The sequence below is a fragment of the Fundulus heteroclitus genome, chromosome 7 (assembly GCF_011125445.2).
Source record: "Fundulus heteroclitus isolate FHET01 chromosome 7, MU-UCD_Fhet_4.1, whole genome shotgun sequence".
NCBI classification, from domain to species: domain Eukaryota; kingdom Metazoa; phylum Chordata; class Actinopteri; order Cyprinodontiformes; family Fundulidae; genus Fundulus; species Fundulus heteroclitus.
The window spans coordinates 9,353,468-9,374,292 of NC_046367.1; the positions used below are offsets into that span (position 1 = coordinate 9,353,468).

The following is a 20,825-nucleotide window of genomic DNA, read 5'->3' on the forward strand; positions in this document are numbered from 1 at the left end:
TTATTTATGTTATCAGTTTTCAACAGTATTTGTTACATGGTCTAAGGAAAATTTTGCATCAGTGTTTAAATACAATGCATTTTGGGTTTTATTAAGAACCAAATGAACATCTTCTACATGAAGCACATCTTTTTTTTAACTTCCCATGTGTTGATCTCTGCCAAAACTATTTCAATCTGAAAAACTCACACTGAAAGAAAAGACAATTAGAAGAATTTTATTGATATAATATTTTAAGACATTGGCGCTTAGACCTCGGCAGGAAACATTCGGGCTGAATTATACTTCAATATGCATAAGCAGGTGTATGAGAATAGGGATGTTTCCCCCCAGGCCTGAAACTGGTGGTGGAGTGGAGACAAACAAAGTTGGTTTAGTCCATAAAGGCTGGTTTGCGAGATGATCTGCATGAGCTAGATGTCCAACTTGGATAAACACAGGTTTGCATGAACTGTCTATTATGAGCAAGCATGAAGCGACTGTGGAGAGGAAAAACTCCTCTTTGGGAAAAAACCTCTGGCAGAACTAGGCTAAACATGGTGGTCTTCTGCCGGACCGATTAAGGTGTGACCGGGAAATCTGTAAGAGTCCAGGAGGAATTACACTCTGATAGGGACGAGGTTGAAGGAGGACCATAGGAAGCTAGATGGAGCTTGGCTACGATGGTTGAGAAGGGGATGGAGGTAGGTTGAATCAAGTCATCAGTGTCCAAATTAGACATTGCGCAGCCACTGGTTCCTTGCTGGGTAGAAGGCTGAGATGTGGATTTGAACTTCTTTTAAGATGAACCCAGGATGCTGATTGGCTCCGTGGTGGAGCAGTTCAAGGCTGATAGGCTTGCGTCGGAGGCGGATGAGTCTCTGGTTGGATGGAGGTGGGCAATAGAGTATCTTCAATTGAATTTCTGCTTAAGCTCCATGACAATAAAATGACAAGTAATAAGATAAACACAACCACAATAAATGCAAAAACAATCTTCCAATAGGCTAAACGCTCTGAACGCTCGTCACGGATTCTGAGTAACCCTTGTGTCTGACTATTTGCTATCTGTTGAGCCTGTGACAGTCGATCTAATGTATAAACTATTTGATCGACCGCCTCCCAATTTTTAGCACAAGATAGTAATCCTTGCTCAGTCTCATGAAAGAGAACGTGAACATCCAAGATGACATTGGGAAACGTTTCAGACCACTGCGTCCCAGCTGTGGAGTAGTTCTCATCTCGGACGTGGTGCATCACAACCAGAATGACTTTTTGATCTCCTGCTGAGGCAAGAAAAAGGAACACAAGGTTTGGTTTTTGGCATACTTAGAGCTGTTTTTAATTGGCGCAGTTTCTATGATTTTTTGTTTAAAACGTTTAAAACAGAGTTTAAATCTCAACATTTTTATTTTTTGGTTAGCAAATGTCTAAAGAGATAAATCATAAAACTGGTACCTGGCACCCAACTCATGGCTGCTTCCACATCTGATCCAACCCGAGAAGTGACTGGGCAGAAAACGATGATCAAGCTTTCCAGCCAGTTTGTGATTGTCAGTGGTATCCTCTTCTTCACTTCACTCAGCAGTTGTTCATCAGCACCGAAGGTGTGCCCTGAAGTGACTTTGTAAACTTTCACTTTGTGAAACAGCGAAAGATAAAAGAGCAAAATTATAACCAGCTGAAATATAACTGCTACTAGTATGTGTCCTTCGACATTGACACCCACCTGGAGAGGTCTTGAACATGTTTAGGTCTATTAAGAGAAACAAAGCAGTATAATTAGTTTGGCTTTTCTGCAGAGATGAAACACAACTACTCTGCAACTTCAACAAGAATTATTAACATGATCCAGGGGTTACTTTTACTGTGCAAATTCTGTTGCATAATACCAGGAAGATGGTTGATCTATTCTGAGGTTAATGTTTAAGTGGAGGTCAGAATATTGCATTTAATATAAGATTGATTTGTTTTAAACACGGCTACTGCAAAAGTAAACAGCACCAATCCTAAAGTCAGGCTAGACCTACCATTTCATACTAACAGTAGAGGTAGATTGCGCATCTAAGCTCTGAAACAACAGAACATAATTTCCATTCCTAAAACACAGAGAATTTTAATAAAAATTTATTTAATTAACTGGATGGTTTACTTGAACATAAGCACATTATCTAAATAATATCATTAAATTAGAAGAAAAAAAAAAGAATCAGCAAACAAAGTGTTTCACTGTAACTATGAAAAGCATTTTTACCTTTGCTGTAAATGCTCTGCTCCAGAAAAGCAAAAAGGCAATCTCCTGCTCACCAAGCACCTACAATGGACACTGCAGACTGCACATTTCTGGCTTGAACCAGTGGTTCTTAAGGAATTGAAGCAGTTTCACTTTCATTCTTAGTGGGAGAGAAACCATGTGACTTATACTGTTGTCTGCAGAGTCCACAGAGAGAAAGTGTATCAAATACAAAGGGAGGTACAAGAAAATCGGTGGTTACTTTTAACAATAAATAATTCCCCACAATAATGAGAAGAATGTTCAAAGCTTGACAAAAGAAAGTATGAACTAAAGCTGTGTAATATACCATGAAAAAAATAAATAAAAAAATAAAAAAATAAATATATATATATATATATATATATATATATATATATATATATATATATATATATATATATATATATATATATATATATATAGAGAGAGAGAGAGAGAGAGAGAGAGAGACAGAGAGAGAGAGAGATATGTTTGTATATCTGTATATCTGGAGCGTGTAATGAAAATAATTTACCTCTGGGATTATTAAAGTATTTCTGAGTCTGATTTTGAGTCTGAAAAGAGAAAGTGAAAAATAGGAGGAAGACGTGTCTGTAGGCAGAGAGATAAGAGGGGAGCCAATAGTCTAAGACAGGGGTGTGCGAGCTGAAAACTATATTGCTGGTCCGACAGTGTTTTTTCCCCCACACCATAAAGACAAGTAAATAAACATTGTCTTTGTAAAGATCGAAATAAAAAAAATGTAAATTTAATCAATAAACGTATTGTAATGATCAGTATTAGATTTTATTGCTAAATGCTGGTGCACACAACAGTATACTGTTTCTATAAGTAGGTTGTTTTGGGTTTATATGGAAGAAATGTGCGGCTTCCTAGGTGAGGAGTGGTGGTTCAGGGACTGGCGGGGTAAGCTATCCCGTTCAGTTCGTCCTAAAATAAAGTGTTAACAGCAAAACCTCGGTCTGGTGCTTGAGTGTCATAACGGAACATTACAGTATTAACACTTAAATGTGTTTATTTAGAATAAATCTTCTTCTACGCTTCATTTCAAGATGAAATATCCACATTGTGCTGTATCTGCTTCAATCATTCTGGCAAATATGTTCAATTTGCTGAAACCAGGGAAAATGTCGTGTAGGTGAGACATCTAAGGTGAAAGTTAGTGATGAAAGAGGAGATGGAGTGAGGAATTGGAGGCAACAGAAGAGAGAATTGCAACGGATCGGGGAGAAGAAAATGAGCGAGAATCAGAAAATGTTTCTGTCTCCTGACTTTACGTGGTTTACGTCAGCAGAGGAAAAATGTAATTCTGGACGGAAGTTTTATTTACAAGATTAAATTGAGTGACTGTCTCTATCGATCGCGCAGCGCCTACAAACAGCGCTGCTCATGGTGCCGTGACTGAACCGGTGACAAGCTCTTGTTGTGATAATACCACGATGATCCTCAAAATGGTTTGACTGAAGCAGATTGAATTCTGATGACCCAGCCACAGAGGAGAGAGAGCCAGCGGGGACTGCAGGCAGACCCTGCGGCATGGGCCGCCATTGGGGGGCCGTGCCCGCCCGCTGAGCCAGCCATGCCCGCCCTGGACTGGAAGCTGTCTTTTTTTTTTTCTTTTTACCTTGGAGTGGCCATTGTTCTATCTTTAATGTGTCAGTTATACAATTCAACCAGTCAAATCAACGACTGAAGGCAAAAAGCTAGCCAATTACAGCTAGCCATGAGCGTTTACTCAGGCTAGAACAAGCTGTCTGAGAATTAAACGATTTTGTCTCTCAAACATTTAGCCCTACTCTTACAAGCAGTCAGTTTCAGCAGCAGCATGGCAGCCATATATATCAGTTTGTTGTAGAAAGCAATGTCAGACTGATTTTTCGAATATTATTTTGCAAAATCCTACATCCGGCCAACCTCAACAGGTGTGACTGCTCCTGCTCCCACTGCCCCAACAGGTGACCGAGCGGTTCAACCAAGCACAAGTCACAATCTGCAAGTAACTCATGCACCCTGCATTCAGCGTGAACGTTTCAATGTTACAGAAATATGACGTCCTTTCAGTGTGATTGCCTCGTGCCCAGACGACATTCCTAATCCTGCAGAATTCTATGCACAGGTATATAATATACACCTCGAGCTCGCGGACTCTGTTGCACATTTAGCATCTCGTAACGATATTGTACTGCTAGAATTAAGCAGGGAAGGTTTTTTTTTGTCATTCTATTGTTCAAGTAAATGATGAACGTGATTCATTTCTGCCGCCATTTCAGGAATTTTTAGAGGAGCTTTTACAGTCCAATGCCGCGCTTCCAGCACCTAACAACTTAGAACTGATTCTACAGGTGGAAAGAACCCTACGTGGTGGTGCCAAATGTAAGGCTGTAAAAACATTAGACTGTGAGCTGATTCATAGAAAATGTCGTTATTTGTATATCGCTGGCAACTGTTCTAAGCAGCTTTGTTTTTCAACCAGTCTAGCACAAGTCTCTAATCTGACTTTTACAGATGCTGAAGCAGTACAACGAGCTAGAGAGTGGCAGCTTATGGCAGGTCTGACTGAGCCAACCCCAGTGACTTTCAGCGATGTGCAAAAATTTGAAAAGATAGTGAACCGAAAAATTGTCGTGTTCTATAAAAATGACGGGGAGGCATTGCTTTGTAAATTAGAGACCGACTTTTCCGATCATTCAAATTATCTTTTTCTGTTTACTTTCAAACAATTTAAAGTATGTAGGCCGCTTCCTCCTCCCAGCTTCTATGCGGTACAGCACATGAGCCCCAAAGAGCAGCAGCGATTTACCAGCTGGTACAGCCAGGCGTGCAAGCAGCCCTTTGACTTTCAGAAAGAAGCTCTTTATTATTGTCAAAATGATGATGAGATTCTTTTCAAGGGTTGTGTGAAATTCATAGAAGAGGTCTTTAAAAAGACAAACATGGATCCTTTAAAATGCAACACAATTGCCTCAGCCTGCATGAAGGTTTTCACATCCAATTTCCTTCCTCCTAACACTCTCGCGATCCCCTCACCAGTCGATTACAGGCCCTAGTGTGAGACATTTTCGAACGCGTCCATTCAGTGGCTGCAATAGTTTGCTCAGAAAAGGGCCATAGACATCCAGCATGCCCTAAACAAAGGGGAAAAGAAAATCGCCCCCTATTATGTTCATGGTTATGCAGAGGTTCAAGGGGTCAAAATTGCATTTACGTTCAATGGGTGTTTTTTTCACGGCTGTCCCAGCTGCTTTCCACCCAACCACACCTGCCCTCTCAGGGGCGTTTGTTTTGAAGCGCTCCACTCTGCTACCATGGAGAGAGCCAGGTTATTGCAGTCAGTTTACGGCGTAAAATTAGAGGTTATGTGGGAACACGATTGGACCAAAATGAAAGCGTCACACTTGGGTGTCAAAAGGTTTCATGAATGTTTCAACACACCGGTGCCATTCTCCCCGCGAGAAGCGTTTTACGGCGGCAGGACGTGTGCTCTCAGACTGAGGTACACGTCTTGGGACGAGGAAATGGTGCAGTATGTGGACTTTACACCGTTGTATCCATATATAAATTCCAACTGTTCCTATTTATCTACATTTGGAAAGATTGTGATGACCCCCGCAACTATTACGGCTTCATCAAGGCAACCGTGTATCTTCCCCGTGGTCCGATTTTCCATGTTTTACCGTACAGAACATCTGCTGGTAAACTGGTGTTCACTCTCTGCTGTGCTTGTGCTGAAATTAACTACCAGACAGGTCCCTGCACCCACTCTAATCAAGAGAGCGCTGACGGGCATATGGGTGAGCGTCGAGTTTTCCAAAGCATTAGAACTATGGAGATATTTTCCTGCCAAAAGGTTGTAAGCAAAAAAATGTGTTGCACACAAATAAAACTTGTTTTGCACACAAAAAGATATGTTTCACACAAAAAAAAAATGTTTTGCAAACTGTTCGCCAACCTTGCACTCAAAATATCATTTATAAGTTTTCCTCGGGTACAAAAAGGTCTCTGCTCGCACAAAACAGCCTCTGCTCGAGTACGAAACAATCCCACCACTGCTGCGGTAAATTTGTGCCAAAAGTCACGTGATGCATTAAGAGTTGTTGTTGTTCAGACTTCCCGACAGCAGGGGGCGCACCCGAAAGAAACTGAAATGTGCCGGTTTGGCTGAGGAAGAAAGACGTGACATCATAGCTCAGTGCAGCTAACAGCATCAGCTTCCCACAGGTAACTTTTAAAACTTTCCCGGTGAAAAAGTAATAGCTCACTTTGCAGATAGAACATGTAAGATTTCAGTTAAAGGTACTGCTGTGTTACAGTAAGGGACCCTGTTACGTTTTAGAGCAAATAACATGAAAGCTAGCCTTAGGTTGAACGCCATGCTAAAACAACGTTTGCTTTGTAATGTAACCCCACTGGTTGGCTTCTCCCTTTACTGTGTTGTGTCAAATAAATAGTACCTGAGTGGATACCCAGATAAATGCATTGTTAACAGATTATAATGTGTTTTTATGTTGTTTTCAAATGACTGTCTGTTGTTCTTATTGGTGTAAACCGAAATTGGTGTTTGGATTTGGTAATTTATCCTAAAACTGTCAAACCAATGCATGTATGCTTATGTGCAAAACGGATTCTTAAGCAATTTAAAATAATTGCAACGAGTGGATATTGATTATATGAAAATTGGTAAGGAAATTATTTAAAAATTGCGTTTTCCAACATAAATATGAATGTTACAAGTAAAGCATATAGCAGCAGATCTAGATTATATCTCACTACCTTTCTAACTCCTTAATCTGTGCCCAATTGCAAATATGTGTTGTGCACTTAATAAAATGGTTTGGCCATGGCAAAAACCACAGCTGGAATTGGCCACATGGGCAGATCTTTTCTTAAAACGTTTGTTTTCATCTTGGTGATTTATTTTTTTCTTTAAGAGGAGTATTATCCTTTACATAACCATAACACATATCTGTTTTCCAGCATCCACTGATGAGGTGAAGGTCATCAAAGTTCTGGGCTGGATGGAAGGCTACCAGACCATCAACCTGCTTTGAGACACGCCGACTTCCATCACAAGACTACCAAGACTTGAACAATTCAAAATTTGATGTAATCTTTAAACATACGGCAGATGATTTGGGCTTGTTTAAAAATAACTTAATATGTAACCGTTTTAGTTCCCAGTATTAACTACTTTGATCAGTAACTGTTGCAGCATGTCCTTCATAGCTCTACAAAGGTTAAAAAAAAAGGTCAGGTTTGAGATAGTTCTAAATTTCCTGACAGTCTTACATGCAGAAATTGTTTTTCATAGTCCTGTTTTTGGCTTCATCCATTTCATCAGCCAGTTTTTTTTAATACAGCCCATTTTATTGGTAATACATGGATTGTTTACTGGGAAAATCCTGGAGAATTAATGGAGTTCTTTCAGTCTTAATTTCAACAATAAAAGCAATTCTTGTGGAAAAGATCTATTCACTTTGATTGATATTGGTAAGAATTGGAAATTAAGACTTTATGAAAGGGTATGTTTATTATACAATGTGGAAAATAAAAGACTGTTTAATTTTCCCACAATGTTTGCATCCTCCGTTTTAGTAACAGCCCCATGTGCCCTTTTTTCCAATAACCTCAGCATTTTCAAAATGTTTATACAGTACCATACACATTTACCATCATAATCCCAGCAGTTCTACACTTTTATTCAGTGAATACACTAACTTAGTTACATTTCCCTGGCTAGATTTTACTACTTGAAAACCTTTTGCAACAATGGTAACCACAATAAGATTAAACCCGTAAAGTGTTGGTCATACTGGACAGTAGCAACATATATATCCATGGCTGCCCTCAGTGCTACCAGTTGTTTGGGTATAAACACATCGCCGGTTTAGGGAATAGTGACCCCACAGTGTGGGTTATCAAGCAGTCCACTGTCGTCCCAGTCAATATGAGGCAGGCAGAGTCCCTGCAAGAAAGATGGAGATATATAGAGAATAAAAAAAGAGGCCATGATTCTGTTGCTACAACTTACTGAATATAATTTAATTCATGGAGCTAAGGATGGAAAAGCAAATCACTCCAAAATCCATTAATTATTTTGAAGGACCATAATAAACAGATTTCAAAGAAACCAGTTTCAGTGCCACCTCTCTGTGTAATGAATATGGATGGACCCAAGGAATACCCGAAGACGAGTGAGTAAAACTTTAACAGTTTATTAAATATGGTGGCGGCGCGGACCCCCCTGGTTTGTGCGGCAGCACACAGCCTCTGGCGGTTCCTGAAGGCAGAGTGGTGGGTTAGTGACCAGCGGGGCACAGAGGGAATATTACTCGGAGCTGCGTCACTAACCTGGGGCACGAGGACGGCTGGTTTAGCAGTGTTGTGAAAATTTTTATTGATACATGTAACGCTGATCATATCTTCTCTGGATGCACCTGCATATTTCCCGTGTGAAAGAAGCTCTCATGCTCACAGATTCACTATTGTGTTTCCACATCCAAGGACACAGAGAGGAGTCGAGTTGGATAAGAACTGGATCGTACCAGTGGGTGCATCGTACCAGTGGGTGCATCCCACCTCATTTGTCAACCCAGAATGTATAAAAGTTAGTGTGTTCTTTTTCTCATTGCTCTGTTTCCTGACTGCGTTGGGGGACAGAGACATTCAAACGCTTACACCTTTGAATAAACAACTTACAAGAACAAGGTGCACCTGTTCTTTTCATGAGTGGTGTGCTCACTTATTTGATAAATATTAATATCCACTACAGCAGCGTCTGGTTTACAGGAAGCAGCAGAGTCCGTGAAGGGGTTATCCAATGGGGTACCGCGCGCGAGCTATTTTTAGAAACACAACGTCACGATGACGTCACATCACGTGGTACGCAGTGGGGCAAACTCCGGAAAGCCGCCGTTGTTTTGCTGTAACAGACGTGCGTTAGCCTAGGTTTTACTCGGTAAACGACTGCTTTTTCCAAATCTAAGACCATGGTTTTTAAACATTGTTGCTATGGAACGTGCAACAGCGACTCGAGTTACGCTGATCGGCCACATATGAAGGATGTTTTCTTCAAGACTGCCAAGGAGAAATGTGTACGCTTGGAACACCGGGGCGGTCGGCCTACACAACAGTTCAACCCGGAAAAAGTTACCAAATTCAAGTACATATGTAGCAAGCATTTTGTCGGAGGAAAGGGCACAACCGAAGAACATCCTGACCCAATTCCAGCGACATCAAGTCAAGGTAAGAGTATTTTGGTGGCCGACATGTTAATAAAGTAGCGCCTGCTACCATGACAGCATATAGGCTATCATGGTAGCAGGCGCTAACATGATAGCCTGCTACCAGGCTTACTCAAAAACATTTCAAATGAGACAAACATTAAACATATACCCATTCCTGGACGGTGATTGCAAACAACAACAAAAAAAAAACGGCCGACGCTGCCATGATCGCCGCGTAGGAAAAAAAAAACAAAGCTTACCGTTCGATCAACTGGGCCCGTTTTCCAGTCTTTTTAAACCCTCGACACTCAAGCCATCGTTTGAGCTGAAGGTTGGTGTGTTCTTCGACAGTGCGACCAGTAATCCGTGTGCCTGGGACATCGTCTTGGGAAAGTTTAACGGCTGTAAAGTCGGTCATATCCGTTATCCGTGCGTTCTCTCCTGTATGCGTTCTCTCCTGTATGCCCTACCTAAGCGGCAAAAGGGGCGTTGCTCTTGAGACGGTGACGTCACGTGCGCGGTACCGCATTCTTTATCCAGGTCCAGTCCGGGTCTTGGGCAGGGGTGAGATCCGCATATCCAGCAGAGGTATCCAAGGGAAAATCCAGAGGCGGGTCCAGGTCCAGGTCCAAATCCAAATCCAGAATCACAATAATCAAAGGGCAAGCAATCTCTGAAACTTACAGGCTGGCAGGGTCCGAAACACAGGGAGGCAGTCCAAATCTCTGAGGCTGAAGAACAGAACTCAGGCGGGCAGACAAATCCAAAGGGGTTCAGGCTGGCTCAAAAAACAGGGGCAAAAACAGGTCGACAGGCAGACAGATTCTCAGAAAAATGGCTGGAAGTTCTCACCATGAGGCTCGAGACGTTCTGGCACTGGAGACTGCGATGCGCAGAGCTTATAAGCAGGTAGAGGCGGAGACATCGCAGGTGCGCTGATTGCAATAAGCAGCTCCAGTGCCAGAAACGTTACACTCTGATGTACTCAATGTTTTGTTGTATTGGAGTGATCAGATAAATGATCAGATAAATTCATTTCTGGTTTGAAATATACGCATTAATGTGAGAAACTGTATAATAGCAAGCACAAAAAAATCCATCTTACCTCTGTGATTTCTGGTTCTATGACAGCATGCTGGATGCTTCCCATCTCCCATAACTGACTGAGTGTTAGATTCCCCTCAGTTCTGAGTGAATTGTCATCCCAGCCACTGCTGATGGTATGAAAACTTAGTTGTAGTCTTGGGACAAATAAATAGTGACAACAGAAGTTATCTAACATGTTTGACAGGTCAAGCAAATTGTTGTCCTCTCCTGAGTGCAGCACATTGTTGTGTATGTTAGTTCCTGTGCACCACACGTCTCTCCAAAGACGTTGAATTCTGAAAGGAGAGTTAAAGATCAAATCATGGTTTAAATACATTATTTTTCAAAAGTCCGTTACACAGCATTTTTAGATCAGAGATAAAACTAAACAGTGCCTTTAACTGAAATCTTACATGATCTATCAGTGAGTTGTTACTTTTTCACCGGGAAAGTTTTGAAAGTTACCTGTGGGGTGCTTATGCTGTTAGCTGTGATATCACGTCTCTCTTCCTCAGCCAAACCGGTGCATTTCAGTTTTTTTGGGTGCGCCCTCTGCTGTCTGAAAGTCTGAACAACAACTCAATGCATCACATGACTTTTGGCACAAATTTACCGCAGCGGTGGTGGGATTGTTTCGTACTCGAGCAGAGGCTGTTTTGTGCGAGCAGAGACCGTTTTGTACTCGAGGAAAACTTATAAATGATATTTTGAGTGCAAGGTTGGCGAACAGTATGCAAAACAATTTTTTTGTGTGAAACATATAATTTTGTGTGCAAAACAAGTTTTATTTGTGTGCAACACATTTTTTTTACTTACAACCTTTTGGCAGGAAAATATCTCCATATAGAACATGGTTACCGCGTTGCAAACATCACAGAGGTTGGGCATTTTGAGAAACAAAGTGTCATGGTTTTTAAGCTCCAAGCTAAACAGCCTAAATGAGCAGCAGATGCGCGCCGTTCCCACCTGCTTACTACGATCACCTGAAAGAGAAAAGAACAGGCAGTGCATAAAGCACAGCCTGCAGAATCCTGACACAAAGCAATTAAATCTTTAAACAATATATCCACACCTTTCTCAAGGGTAAGCAAGAAGCTTCAGGCTTCCCGGCTGAAGTGACGGGTGAGGAGAGCAGGTTAAAGTATATTGTGGACCAGGGCCGTGCAGAGACCGTTGGAGGTGCTCAAAGTTAAAAAAGGGCACATGGGGCACGGATTTAAAACACGATACAGAAACATACCTTGCTATACAACCGGTTCAAATGTACCAACCCATACTATAAAGAATGTAACATGGAATCAAGGGCACTGGTTTGATTTTAACTTTTGTAGGAACACTATTGGTCCAAAGATTCATTAGTCTGATGTCATTGGTCCTACGCAATATGCTTGCTCCTATTTTTTGAAACTTAATTTGCGTTTTGCCTGTCTAAAGAGAAAAGGCAGCATTATTTGCTACATTTATACAATTTTTATAAACACGACACACACTAGATGCTGTTTGGTTATCTTTAAAGCATCACCGGATGATGAATGTTGAATTGGGACTTTTTTCTCACTGAAACAGTTTGCATTTAAACTTACCAGCAACAGAGACAGACAGTAAATATGTACCTATTAAACCAAATATATTCAAAATATGTCTGTTGTCTAGATTTATCCTGTATTTTTTTTTAAGATATAGAAATGTGCAGAGATAAAACCCACCCTTATTTTTTTTTAATCAAAGATACTCTGTCTACATGATAAAACACAGCAAAATTATACATTCAAGAGATAGCAAATAAATTTCTTGTATTTACTCTGCACTGAAAGTAGAAGTGTCACTGACACTGACAGCATTACCAATATTAAATTAAAACTTCAACTAATGTACAACTGGGCTGTAGTTACTCTCTTTAGCCCATTTCATATAATTTATCTTAACCTTCCAAACACATTTCTTACATCATATATCTGAAGTGTAGATAACAGCTTCTCCTTACCTACATCCTCTCAGACAACTAATTATTTCCATAACAATAGTGAGTTGTCAATGTTTAAATGTGCAGTAAATCTTAATACATAAGGAGCATGGAGAACCTAATACTGTACTTTGAGTAAGATTGGTGACACCAAAACTGATCTGTTACATGAGTGGTTGTCCATTTCATCATTAACATAAGAACATATCAATATACTATTGGGATATACTAGTAAGACTAATAAATAACAGCAGATTAAACTTTAAGATATGTAAAGGCCTATATTAAATAAATTTTGTGATCACATGAACAGATTAAATCATTTCTTACTTTTTTGCTGTACCAAATTACCCTCGTAATGATGAAATATTTTGTGGACTGAATCCCTGGTGATGAGAATGTCTAGCTCTGCCTCTGGTTTGTACTAATTTACAAATGGACAATGAGGAAACCTTTGTACAATAAAAACCATGTAAATGGGGTTCCTTGGTTTTATTTGTCTTTATTGTAATTCTAGAAGTAGAAATTGTGAAATAAATAGCACTATCATTTTGTGGAATCTAATTAGTCTAAACAAAATATAGCAGTTGTTTAGGTGGCATCTAGTGTTCTTATACTGTATATTATGTAAAAGAAATAACACCTGCTATTTATGGCGGAACTGCCTCAAAGGGTTGACAAAAAATTAAAGCAATAATAGCAACAAAATATGGTAAAAGGGAAACCCTCACCTTTTCTTTTTCAGGCAACTGTGGTTAAGAATCAGAATTTTTCATAGCCTACAGTCTTTGTTTTTCCATCTTTCCAGCAGTCTTCAGAACTCCTGCCTGGCACAGAATATTTAGTTTTATAAAAGAGATTAGGTTTCTGTTGACGAATGCATTATACTTCAGAATTAGATGCTATTTTGAGATGTTGGTTACTTACATTTCTCAAGTTCCACGAATCAAAACAGTCTCTCCTGCTTCTTTACAGAACTGCACTCAGTGGCTTTCACCTATTTTAGTGCAGATGATATTTAGTTTCTTAACTGGGACTAGTTTCGTAGTCGAGTATTAATTGTGGTAACCGCAGTATCCCACTATGAATCGAAAATTAAATCTCATGCTTCAAGCGCACAGACACGCACACACGAACTAGAAAACAGCCAATCAGAAAGAGGGAAGGCGGAATTTAAGTCAGTACAACCAATGAGAGTGGAGTTAAGCATAGAGCACAGTCACGTGTGCTGCCGATTTAAAGGGACAGGCAGTGAGACAGCGGCAGCAGCAGCAGCCACCTGTGAGAGGAAAAGAAAGGCAGAGTGAAGGAACATTATGTGGATACTGTAACCGGCCACGGTTACCTTGGCATGTTAGATCAAAATTATTATTATTTTGGACATGCACGCACGCACGCACACACTCAAGCCTCAATGAGAGTTCAAAACATACTCTACCCAGGGCAAGAACTTGTTCCAATCTGTGGGTAATGAGGAGGTGAGGTATCGAAGAGTGGTTTCCAGTTGTTGATTCATACATTCAGTTTGACCATTTGACTGAGGGTAGTATCCGGAGGTGAGGGTGTAACAGGCGCCGAGAGCAGAACAGAAGTGTTTCCAAACCTGGGAAACAAACTGAGGACCCCGGTCAGAAAGGATGCCGCTTGGGATTCTGTGGAGTCTGAAAACATGTCTTATCATAAGCTGGGCAGTGTGGAAGGCGTTGGGTAGTTTCCTGAGAGGGATTAAATGGAGAACCGATCTATGACCATAAGGATGGTAGTCCTGCCCTGAGTAGGACGGGAGACCGGTGACATAATCCAGAGTGATGTGAGACCAGGGACGTTTATGTACAGGCAGAGGATTTAAGAGTCCAGCAGGAGGTCTGTTTGTAGGTTTTTTCATGCACAAACTGGGCAGGCACAAACATAGTCGCAAATATCTTTGGTCCAGGAGGGCCACCAAAACCGACAAGACACTTAGGGACTGGGTTCTATAAATGCTCGGATGGGCAGAGAACTTGGCACCAACGGAGAACTTCAGGACGAACAGAGCTTTGTACATAGGTGAGGCCAGGGGGACCGGTTCCAGGATGGGGTTCATCTTGTAATGCTCAGGTGATGAGATCCTCCAGCTCCGTGTGGAGGGCACCAATAGTGCAGGTAGGAGGCAAGATGGGAGCCGGTTCCCCATCAGAGTCTTGGGGGGCATACAAACGGGACAGAGCATCAGGCTTCAGGTTTCTATAGCCGGGACAGTAGGTGATGGATATGTTAAACCGGGAGAAGAAAAGTGACCAACGAGCTTGTCGGGGGTTGAGGTGTCTGACGGATTGTAGATATGCCAAGTTCTTGTGGTCAGTCCAAATAATTATGGGCTGCTCGGACACTTTCAACCAATGTCGCCACATCCCTGTTGTGCAATTATACACTGTTTAAAAGTTATTTAATGTTTCATAAATAACTCTCGGTCTGTTAAGTATTGTCTGGTGATGATCAGCTCTTAAGCTGATATCAAGACAACGGTTGAAAGGGATGAATTCGAGCACTAGCGATCTTTTAACAGCAAAACCTGCACACACATAGAATAAAGGAGTGACAGCTTCTTTTCAAGTTCAAGAATTTAATAACAGAAATAAAATGAACATCCAGAGAACATCACTATGTAATGCTGGCCTAATATTTCGATTAATAAATCCTCTCTACTAGGCTAGTGAAACTTAACTAAACTGCTAAGCAAAATTAAGATAAAAAGAAGCTAAGCTAAGGAACTATTTACATGCAGAACAAACCAAAAGACAAAACAAAAGTGGTTGATCATAATCAGAATACTTCAGTGAATCCTGGTTCACTGCAGATCTGATTAACAAAAACATGGAATGGAGTTAAAACATTTGCCATGTATTTCAATCCATTCACAATGCAAAGCCCAAGTTGAACAAAACATTATTCGTTAAAATAATGTTCTGAGGACCGGTTTGTCCTGTAAAATTATTTAAACCCTTACGACCGAGTTTGTTAATACGATTCTCCCTCCGGGCTCATGGGGTCGCTGCAGCAACTCAGTAGCTAAGAGGTTATGACATAAAGTTGCCGAAATTGCCTTGAAAACCGGCATTTATATACCATATTGATGCGGGAATAAGGCTTATAACACCATCGGAGGATGGCAGAGCAGAACAGTTACGCTTTACGCTTTAAACCGACTCCTTTTTAGGGGTCCGAAACCGGATGTTAACAAGGCTAATAGCATGTTTGGCTAGCGCGAGCTACCGGTTAGCCCTTTTGTTCTAAACCCCACGGTTTACAAACATTTCCCAATAAACCTTTTACTTCACCCTCAGCCCGCTGCCCAAACCTCTGTCCTTTGTTTGGTGTCAGTTCGGTCCAGTTTTGGCCATTCACGGGAAGAACGTTGAAGGAGGACATTGTTGGTTAGCATTAGCGGGCTAGCGCTTGGCTCTTGGCAGGCTAGCGTTAGCCTTACAGCAGCATATGGCTAACGGCGTGGTCGGGTCGGAGGCCTGGTCCTCCAGGCAGACTCTGACCCCGGTTGCAGTCACAATTTAAGCAGATCTCTCCTCGGCATGGGGACATTGCTTCTGTGCCGGCTTTTCAGCTCTGCGTTGCCTGGAACCAGCTCCGTCTGTGGTGCGCTGAGAAAGCAGAACAAAGCTGGCATAGACGGATTCCTTCACTTCGGCATCTGTTTTAAGCAGAAGTGAGAGACTTATCTTTGAATTGGCTGGCAGTTTCTCCCCATGCCAGGGAGGAACTGAGTTTCAGAGAGGCTCATTCCCTTCTGCTCGCGGCCTCTTCCAGGCCCCATCGATGGTTCCGGGAGGCCTTCAGTCACATGGCTCCCCCCTCTCCTTGAGAGCTGGTCATCTCTGTGTCTCAGCAGCTTGGAGTCAGGAGAAGAGATCGAAGAGAAGAGCGGGCAGAGGTGTGCTGTGTCTTTTATCTGTAAGGAGTTGGTCACAGCTGACCTCCTGCCGAGAAGAAGGGACGAGCGAGAGAGAGAGGGAGAGGAAGGCTTCTCCTGCCCCCCCCCCTTATCCTTTGCAGCAGGAGTGGACTTTCTTTATTGAATCATCCACTGTTCAGGATTCAATCTGAGATCACTATCATGGCATAACATCCCTTTAGGCTAACTTAAGAGCTAAGAGGTCTCTGTCACCTACGTCATAGTTACGTTCGGCTGGAGACAACGGATGAGAAGAAAAGGCACAGGGGTGAAGTTTCTGGTCAGAGTCCGATCGCTGAGAAAGAACTGCTCCTACACTTGTGTCTGAGGCTTCTATCTCAAGGACAAACTGTTTACTGGGGTCTGGATGTATAAGAATGGGGGCCTGAGAGGACCGAATCATTAATTCCTGAAAGGTGGCACTGGCCTCTGGATTCCAAGTAAAGGGGGACTTGATGGAAGTAAGTGCGTGTTGGGGAGCTGCGATCTGACTATATCCCCTAATAAAAGGGCTTGTTTTAGAAGCTCTGAAATGTTCCATTAGCCGTGATAAAAGAAACTTTCAGCTTCGAAATGCCACATTTCAGAAAAAGTTCCGCGTGGTGTATGACAAGAGAAGGCTTTTTCCTGACGGAACAACCCTGCCGTTTGGCTACTAAAGGTTAACAGAGAAAAATGTCGCTCTCCTGTGAAACACAGGAGATTAAATTTGACCCTAGATTTAAAACCCTTTTTCATGTGTGATAGCAGGTTTGAGCGGATGTGGGAAATATTTTTTTGTTACGTGTTTTGCAAAATTTTAAACATGTTATGGATGTTGTACCGGTAAATATTGTATGGATTTACACTTCTTTTCAAAGTATGTGTGCTGAATTGCAAAAAATGAATAAAAAGATTAAATTCATCGAGGGACTACCTCATTCTTTTGATGATAAAAATCTGTTTCCTCCCAATCAGAATCATTTGGTTATTTTGGACTGTGTAATCTTCCAGGCTTCGGAGCATCCAGAAGTTGTCAAGATTTTGACACAATACAGACATCATATAAATATGAGCGTAATGATGCTGACTCAGAATGTGTTTCATTAAGGCAAGTATAGCAGCACCATCAAATCAGTAATTATATGGTGTTGTTTAAGAACCCCAGAGATAAACTGCAGCTGGGTATATTAGCTTATCAAATATTTCCGTCAGAGAAAACTTTCTTTATGGAAAGTTTTGAAGACGCCACCAGAGAGCCTCATGGTTATTTAATCGTCAATCTGACACCGACTTGCCCAGATTGTTTCAGACTGAGAATGGGTATGCTTCCTGGTCAGTGGCCTGCTGTGTATGTTCCTAAGCTAAATTAATTAATTATGTCAGCGCGCATAAAAAGGGACACTCCCTTATTCGGAGCTCTCTATCACACTACTCCACAGAAACTTAAAGACAGCAGATAGCTCTGAATATCTTAAAGTATCTCCTTCTCAACATAAAAAACTGGAAAAGCAGAAAAAGGTCCTCAGACTGCCTGCTGATAAAAGAAAGGGGTTAAAACGCAAGCAGTTGGCTCTGAAAAACCAAACAGGTGGGTTTATTCTTCCCTTGCTGAGTGTTGTAGGCCCTTTAATCGGAGAGCTGGTGGGTGGTCTCATCAGGAGATGATAAAATGTCTTAGGACGGCGCGAAAGATGTATCTTGTTTCATCGCACCACTTCAAACGTTTGACTCCGTCAGAGCCTTCTATCACACAGACGGCTGAAGAGGATTTAGATTCTGAGGGAGTTCTTACGAAAAGATTAAAAGGTACAATGCTCTGCTGCAGAGTTATCTGCTTCTAATGAAACAAGGTCAGCTGGAGGAACCCAGAGTGACTTTAACTTTGCAGCGTAACCCGATGTCTGAAAATAATGATGGTGAGGCAGACTCTGGTTCTACACCATCTCCAGCTGAACTGGACAAAATTGTGAGTGAAATTCTAAAAGCCCTGCCTAACAGAGATCGCAAAAACGCAAAATACATATTGAAAAAGTTATCAGAACGTGGCGGGAGCTGGACATCCAAGGCAAATTCGTTTATTGGGATTGTGTGATGGGAGGCTCTCTGTCATGGTGCAGTTCTCCCTGCCGCACCATGGACAGTTCCAGATCTTTCCATCACCCTCTCTGCCCTGCTTCACTCCATGCTGGATCAGTTTCACCTGCTGCAATAATCAAGTCCGGACTGTTTCCACCTGCAAGCCTCCCTATATAAACTCCCTCAGTCTGTTCCCCACTGCTGGTCCGTCTTCATCCATCAGATGCCATCAGTCTACGTGTGTTCCTCGTCCTTGCCTTCCGTCTGCCAAGCATCTGCTCCCTTCACCTGCCAAGCCTCAGCTCCGCCGTACAGCTCCTGCCATCTTCACACTTCTGCTCCAGTATGGTATAGTTTCCTGGTTTTTCCTCCACTGCTCAAATCCTGCAATAAAGACTCTTTAATTGTGGCTCTGTGTGTGGCTGAATTCGGGTTCAATCCACAAAACCCTGACACTCTCATTTGCTGAAAAATCTTTTCCAACCTATTTAAAGTAAGATGCAGACCCAGGAACCTGTAGGCTGGGGTCTTTTCCAGCGAAATAACCAATCGTATACTGTTGCTAGGGAAAATTTATAAATATTTGGCCAATCAGCAAAGCCAAAATGAATGGCTTTGGGGCTACTGGAATCTTTGCCCCTGCTACACAGTGATAGGTGTATAGACAGGGTCCGAAATTAACACTCGCCAGTCGCCAAATGCGAGTAAATTTCCCGTTTGCCGAGTGAATTTCAGAGGGCTAGCTGCCACATGGCGAGTAAATGTTTGTACCAAATAAAATAAAAGTAACATAAAAATAACAAAACCCATACGATCCGTTCACAGCTCTGTCCATCCAGAGCTCAATCTAGACCCGCCTTCTGCGGTGCTGGTTCAGCTTCTTTCACATTCAGAACCAGTCATGGCTGCACGCTGGATCAGAAAACAGATCTGCTAACCAGATACAGTCTAAAACGCCAATTAGTCTGTTTATAAGTTTCGTTCTTATTTATTCTGATTTTTTTTTTAACTACCTGCGTAATTAAAAAAAGCTGTTTCACGTTAAGCTCCCGCTGTATTGAGAAAAGATCAGGGGTCTGCAACCTGCAGTTCCAGAGCCACAATTGGCTCTTTGGCTTACTTAATATTTTAAACGATGAAATGTTGACCTGTTAAGTCCCCCCCCCCCTCCCAAATCTTTTGTTCTGTGCCCCTGTGAAAAAACACTGGCCCCACCCTGACCCCCCCTGCTACATTTGGTCTAGAACCCCCACTGACCGTACTGGCTTGATGAAACTCTGCCTCATTCACAAATAAGGCCAACATGGATAGAATAATGATAATCTGTAGTGTTTTTTATCGCCTGGATGTGAATCTGATAATTCATATTGTGTCTTTTATAATCAACTACAATATATATATATTTTTAATTCAGGAAACAAAGATTTCTCTTCCAGGTTCCAGTCAGCCACGCCCCCAACCACGCCCCCCATAATTAACATAATTTCACTCTTAATTTTTATAAAAGTTGAGGTCTGGTCAAAATTTATATTTTGGCCGGTAAAAAATATGCCTGGCCGGTTGATTTTTACATCTACCGGCCAACTTGGCCGGTGAATAACAAAGTTAATTTCGGACACTGTGTATAGACCAGTTCACGCGTGACGTCACGAGCTACATCCGGGTCACGGTGGCATGCAAAAACAGTACTGTTTTCGGCTACCACCGTGACAAAACGGGTGAATTAGAGCATACTTTTTGTAAAGATCAGAGGAAGCGGACCCAGAATTCAGCCAGACCAGCAGAAGTTTCTTTAAAAAGAAGGATCTATAATAACAGAAATCAAAAACGGAGACAAAACCCAAAAAGCCTTTTGCAACAAAAACGGCAGAAAAACAAACAGTCCAGTTGGGCAGGAACAGACAAAAACAGCATGGCTCACATCACTGGAGACAAGGGGTCATAAATCCAAAAGCAAACCAATAAAACAGAAACTTTGCAGGAAGAGACTCACCCATACTCAACAAGACAACCTGGCACTGATGTCTGGTCTCAACAGTTTATATGGAGGTGGAAACAGGTGAAACCGGTGAGAGATGATTGCAGCAGGGGAGGAGTTAGGCAGGTGTGCAGAGTAAGTAATTAGACCAGACATCAGTGCTGAGGCTTAAAACAAGAACAGATCAAAAAACCAAACCTAAACTAAGAAGCTTCTGAAGACATAACAGGATAAACTAAAACAGTAAACAAGAATCTAAACAAGAATCCAGACAAGACAGAACTCAAAACAGCCAGATAATAAAAGACAGGAGAGAG

General features: G+C 41.7%; 1 long non-coding RNA gene across 2 annotated transcripts; it reads right to left on the reverse strand.

Annotated features, from left to right (window-relative positions):
- Positions 1-202: 202 nt before the first annotated feature.
- On the reverse strand, positions 203-2,412 carry LOC110367545. Of its 2 annotated transcripts, none has more exons than XR_002427543.2 (4): positions 2,234-2,412; positions 1,709-1,735; positions 1,438-1,617; positions 203-1,265 (listed from the first exon to the last, which is right to left on the reverse strand). It is a non-coding gene; the product is annotated as an uncharacterized LOC110367545 (long non-coding RNA). The 2 variants fall into 2 exon arrangements; XR_002427542.2 differs by having other exon boundaries at positions 203-1,262; positions 2,234-2,410.
- Positions 2,413-20,825: the final 18,413 nt, after the last annotated feature.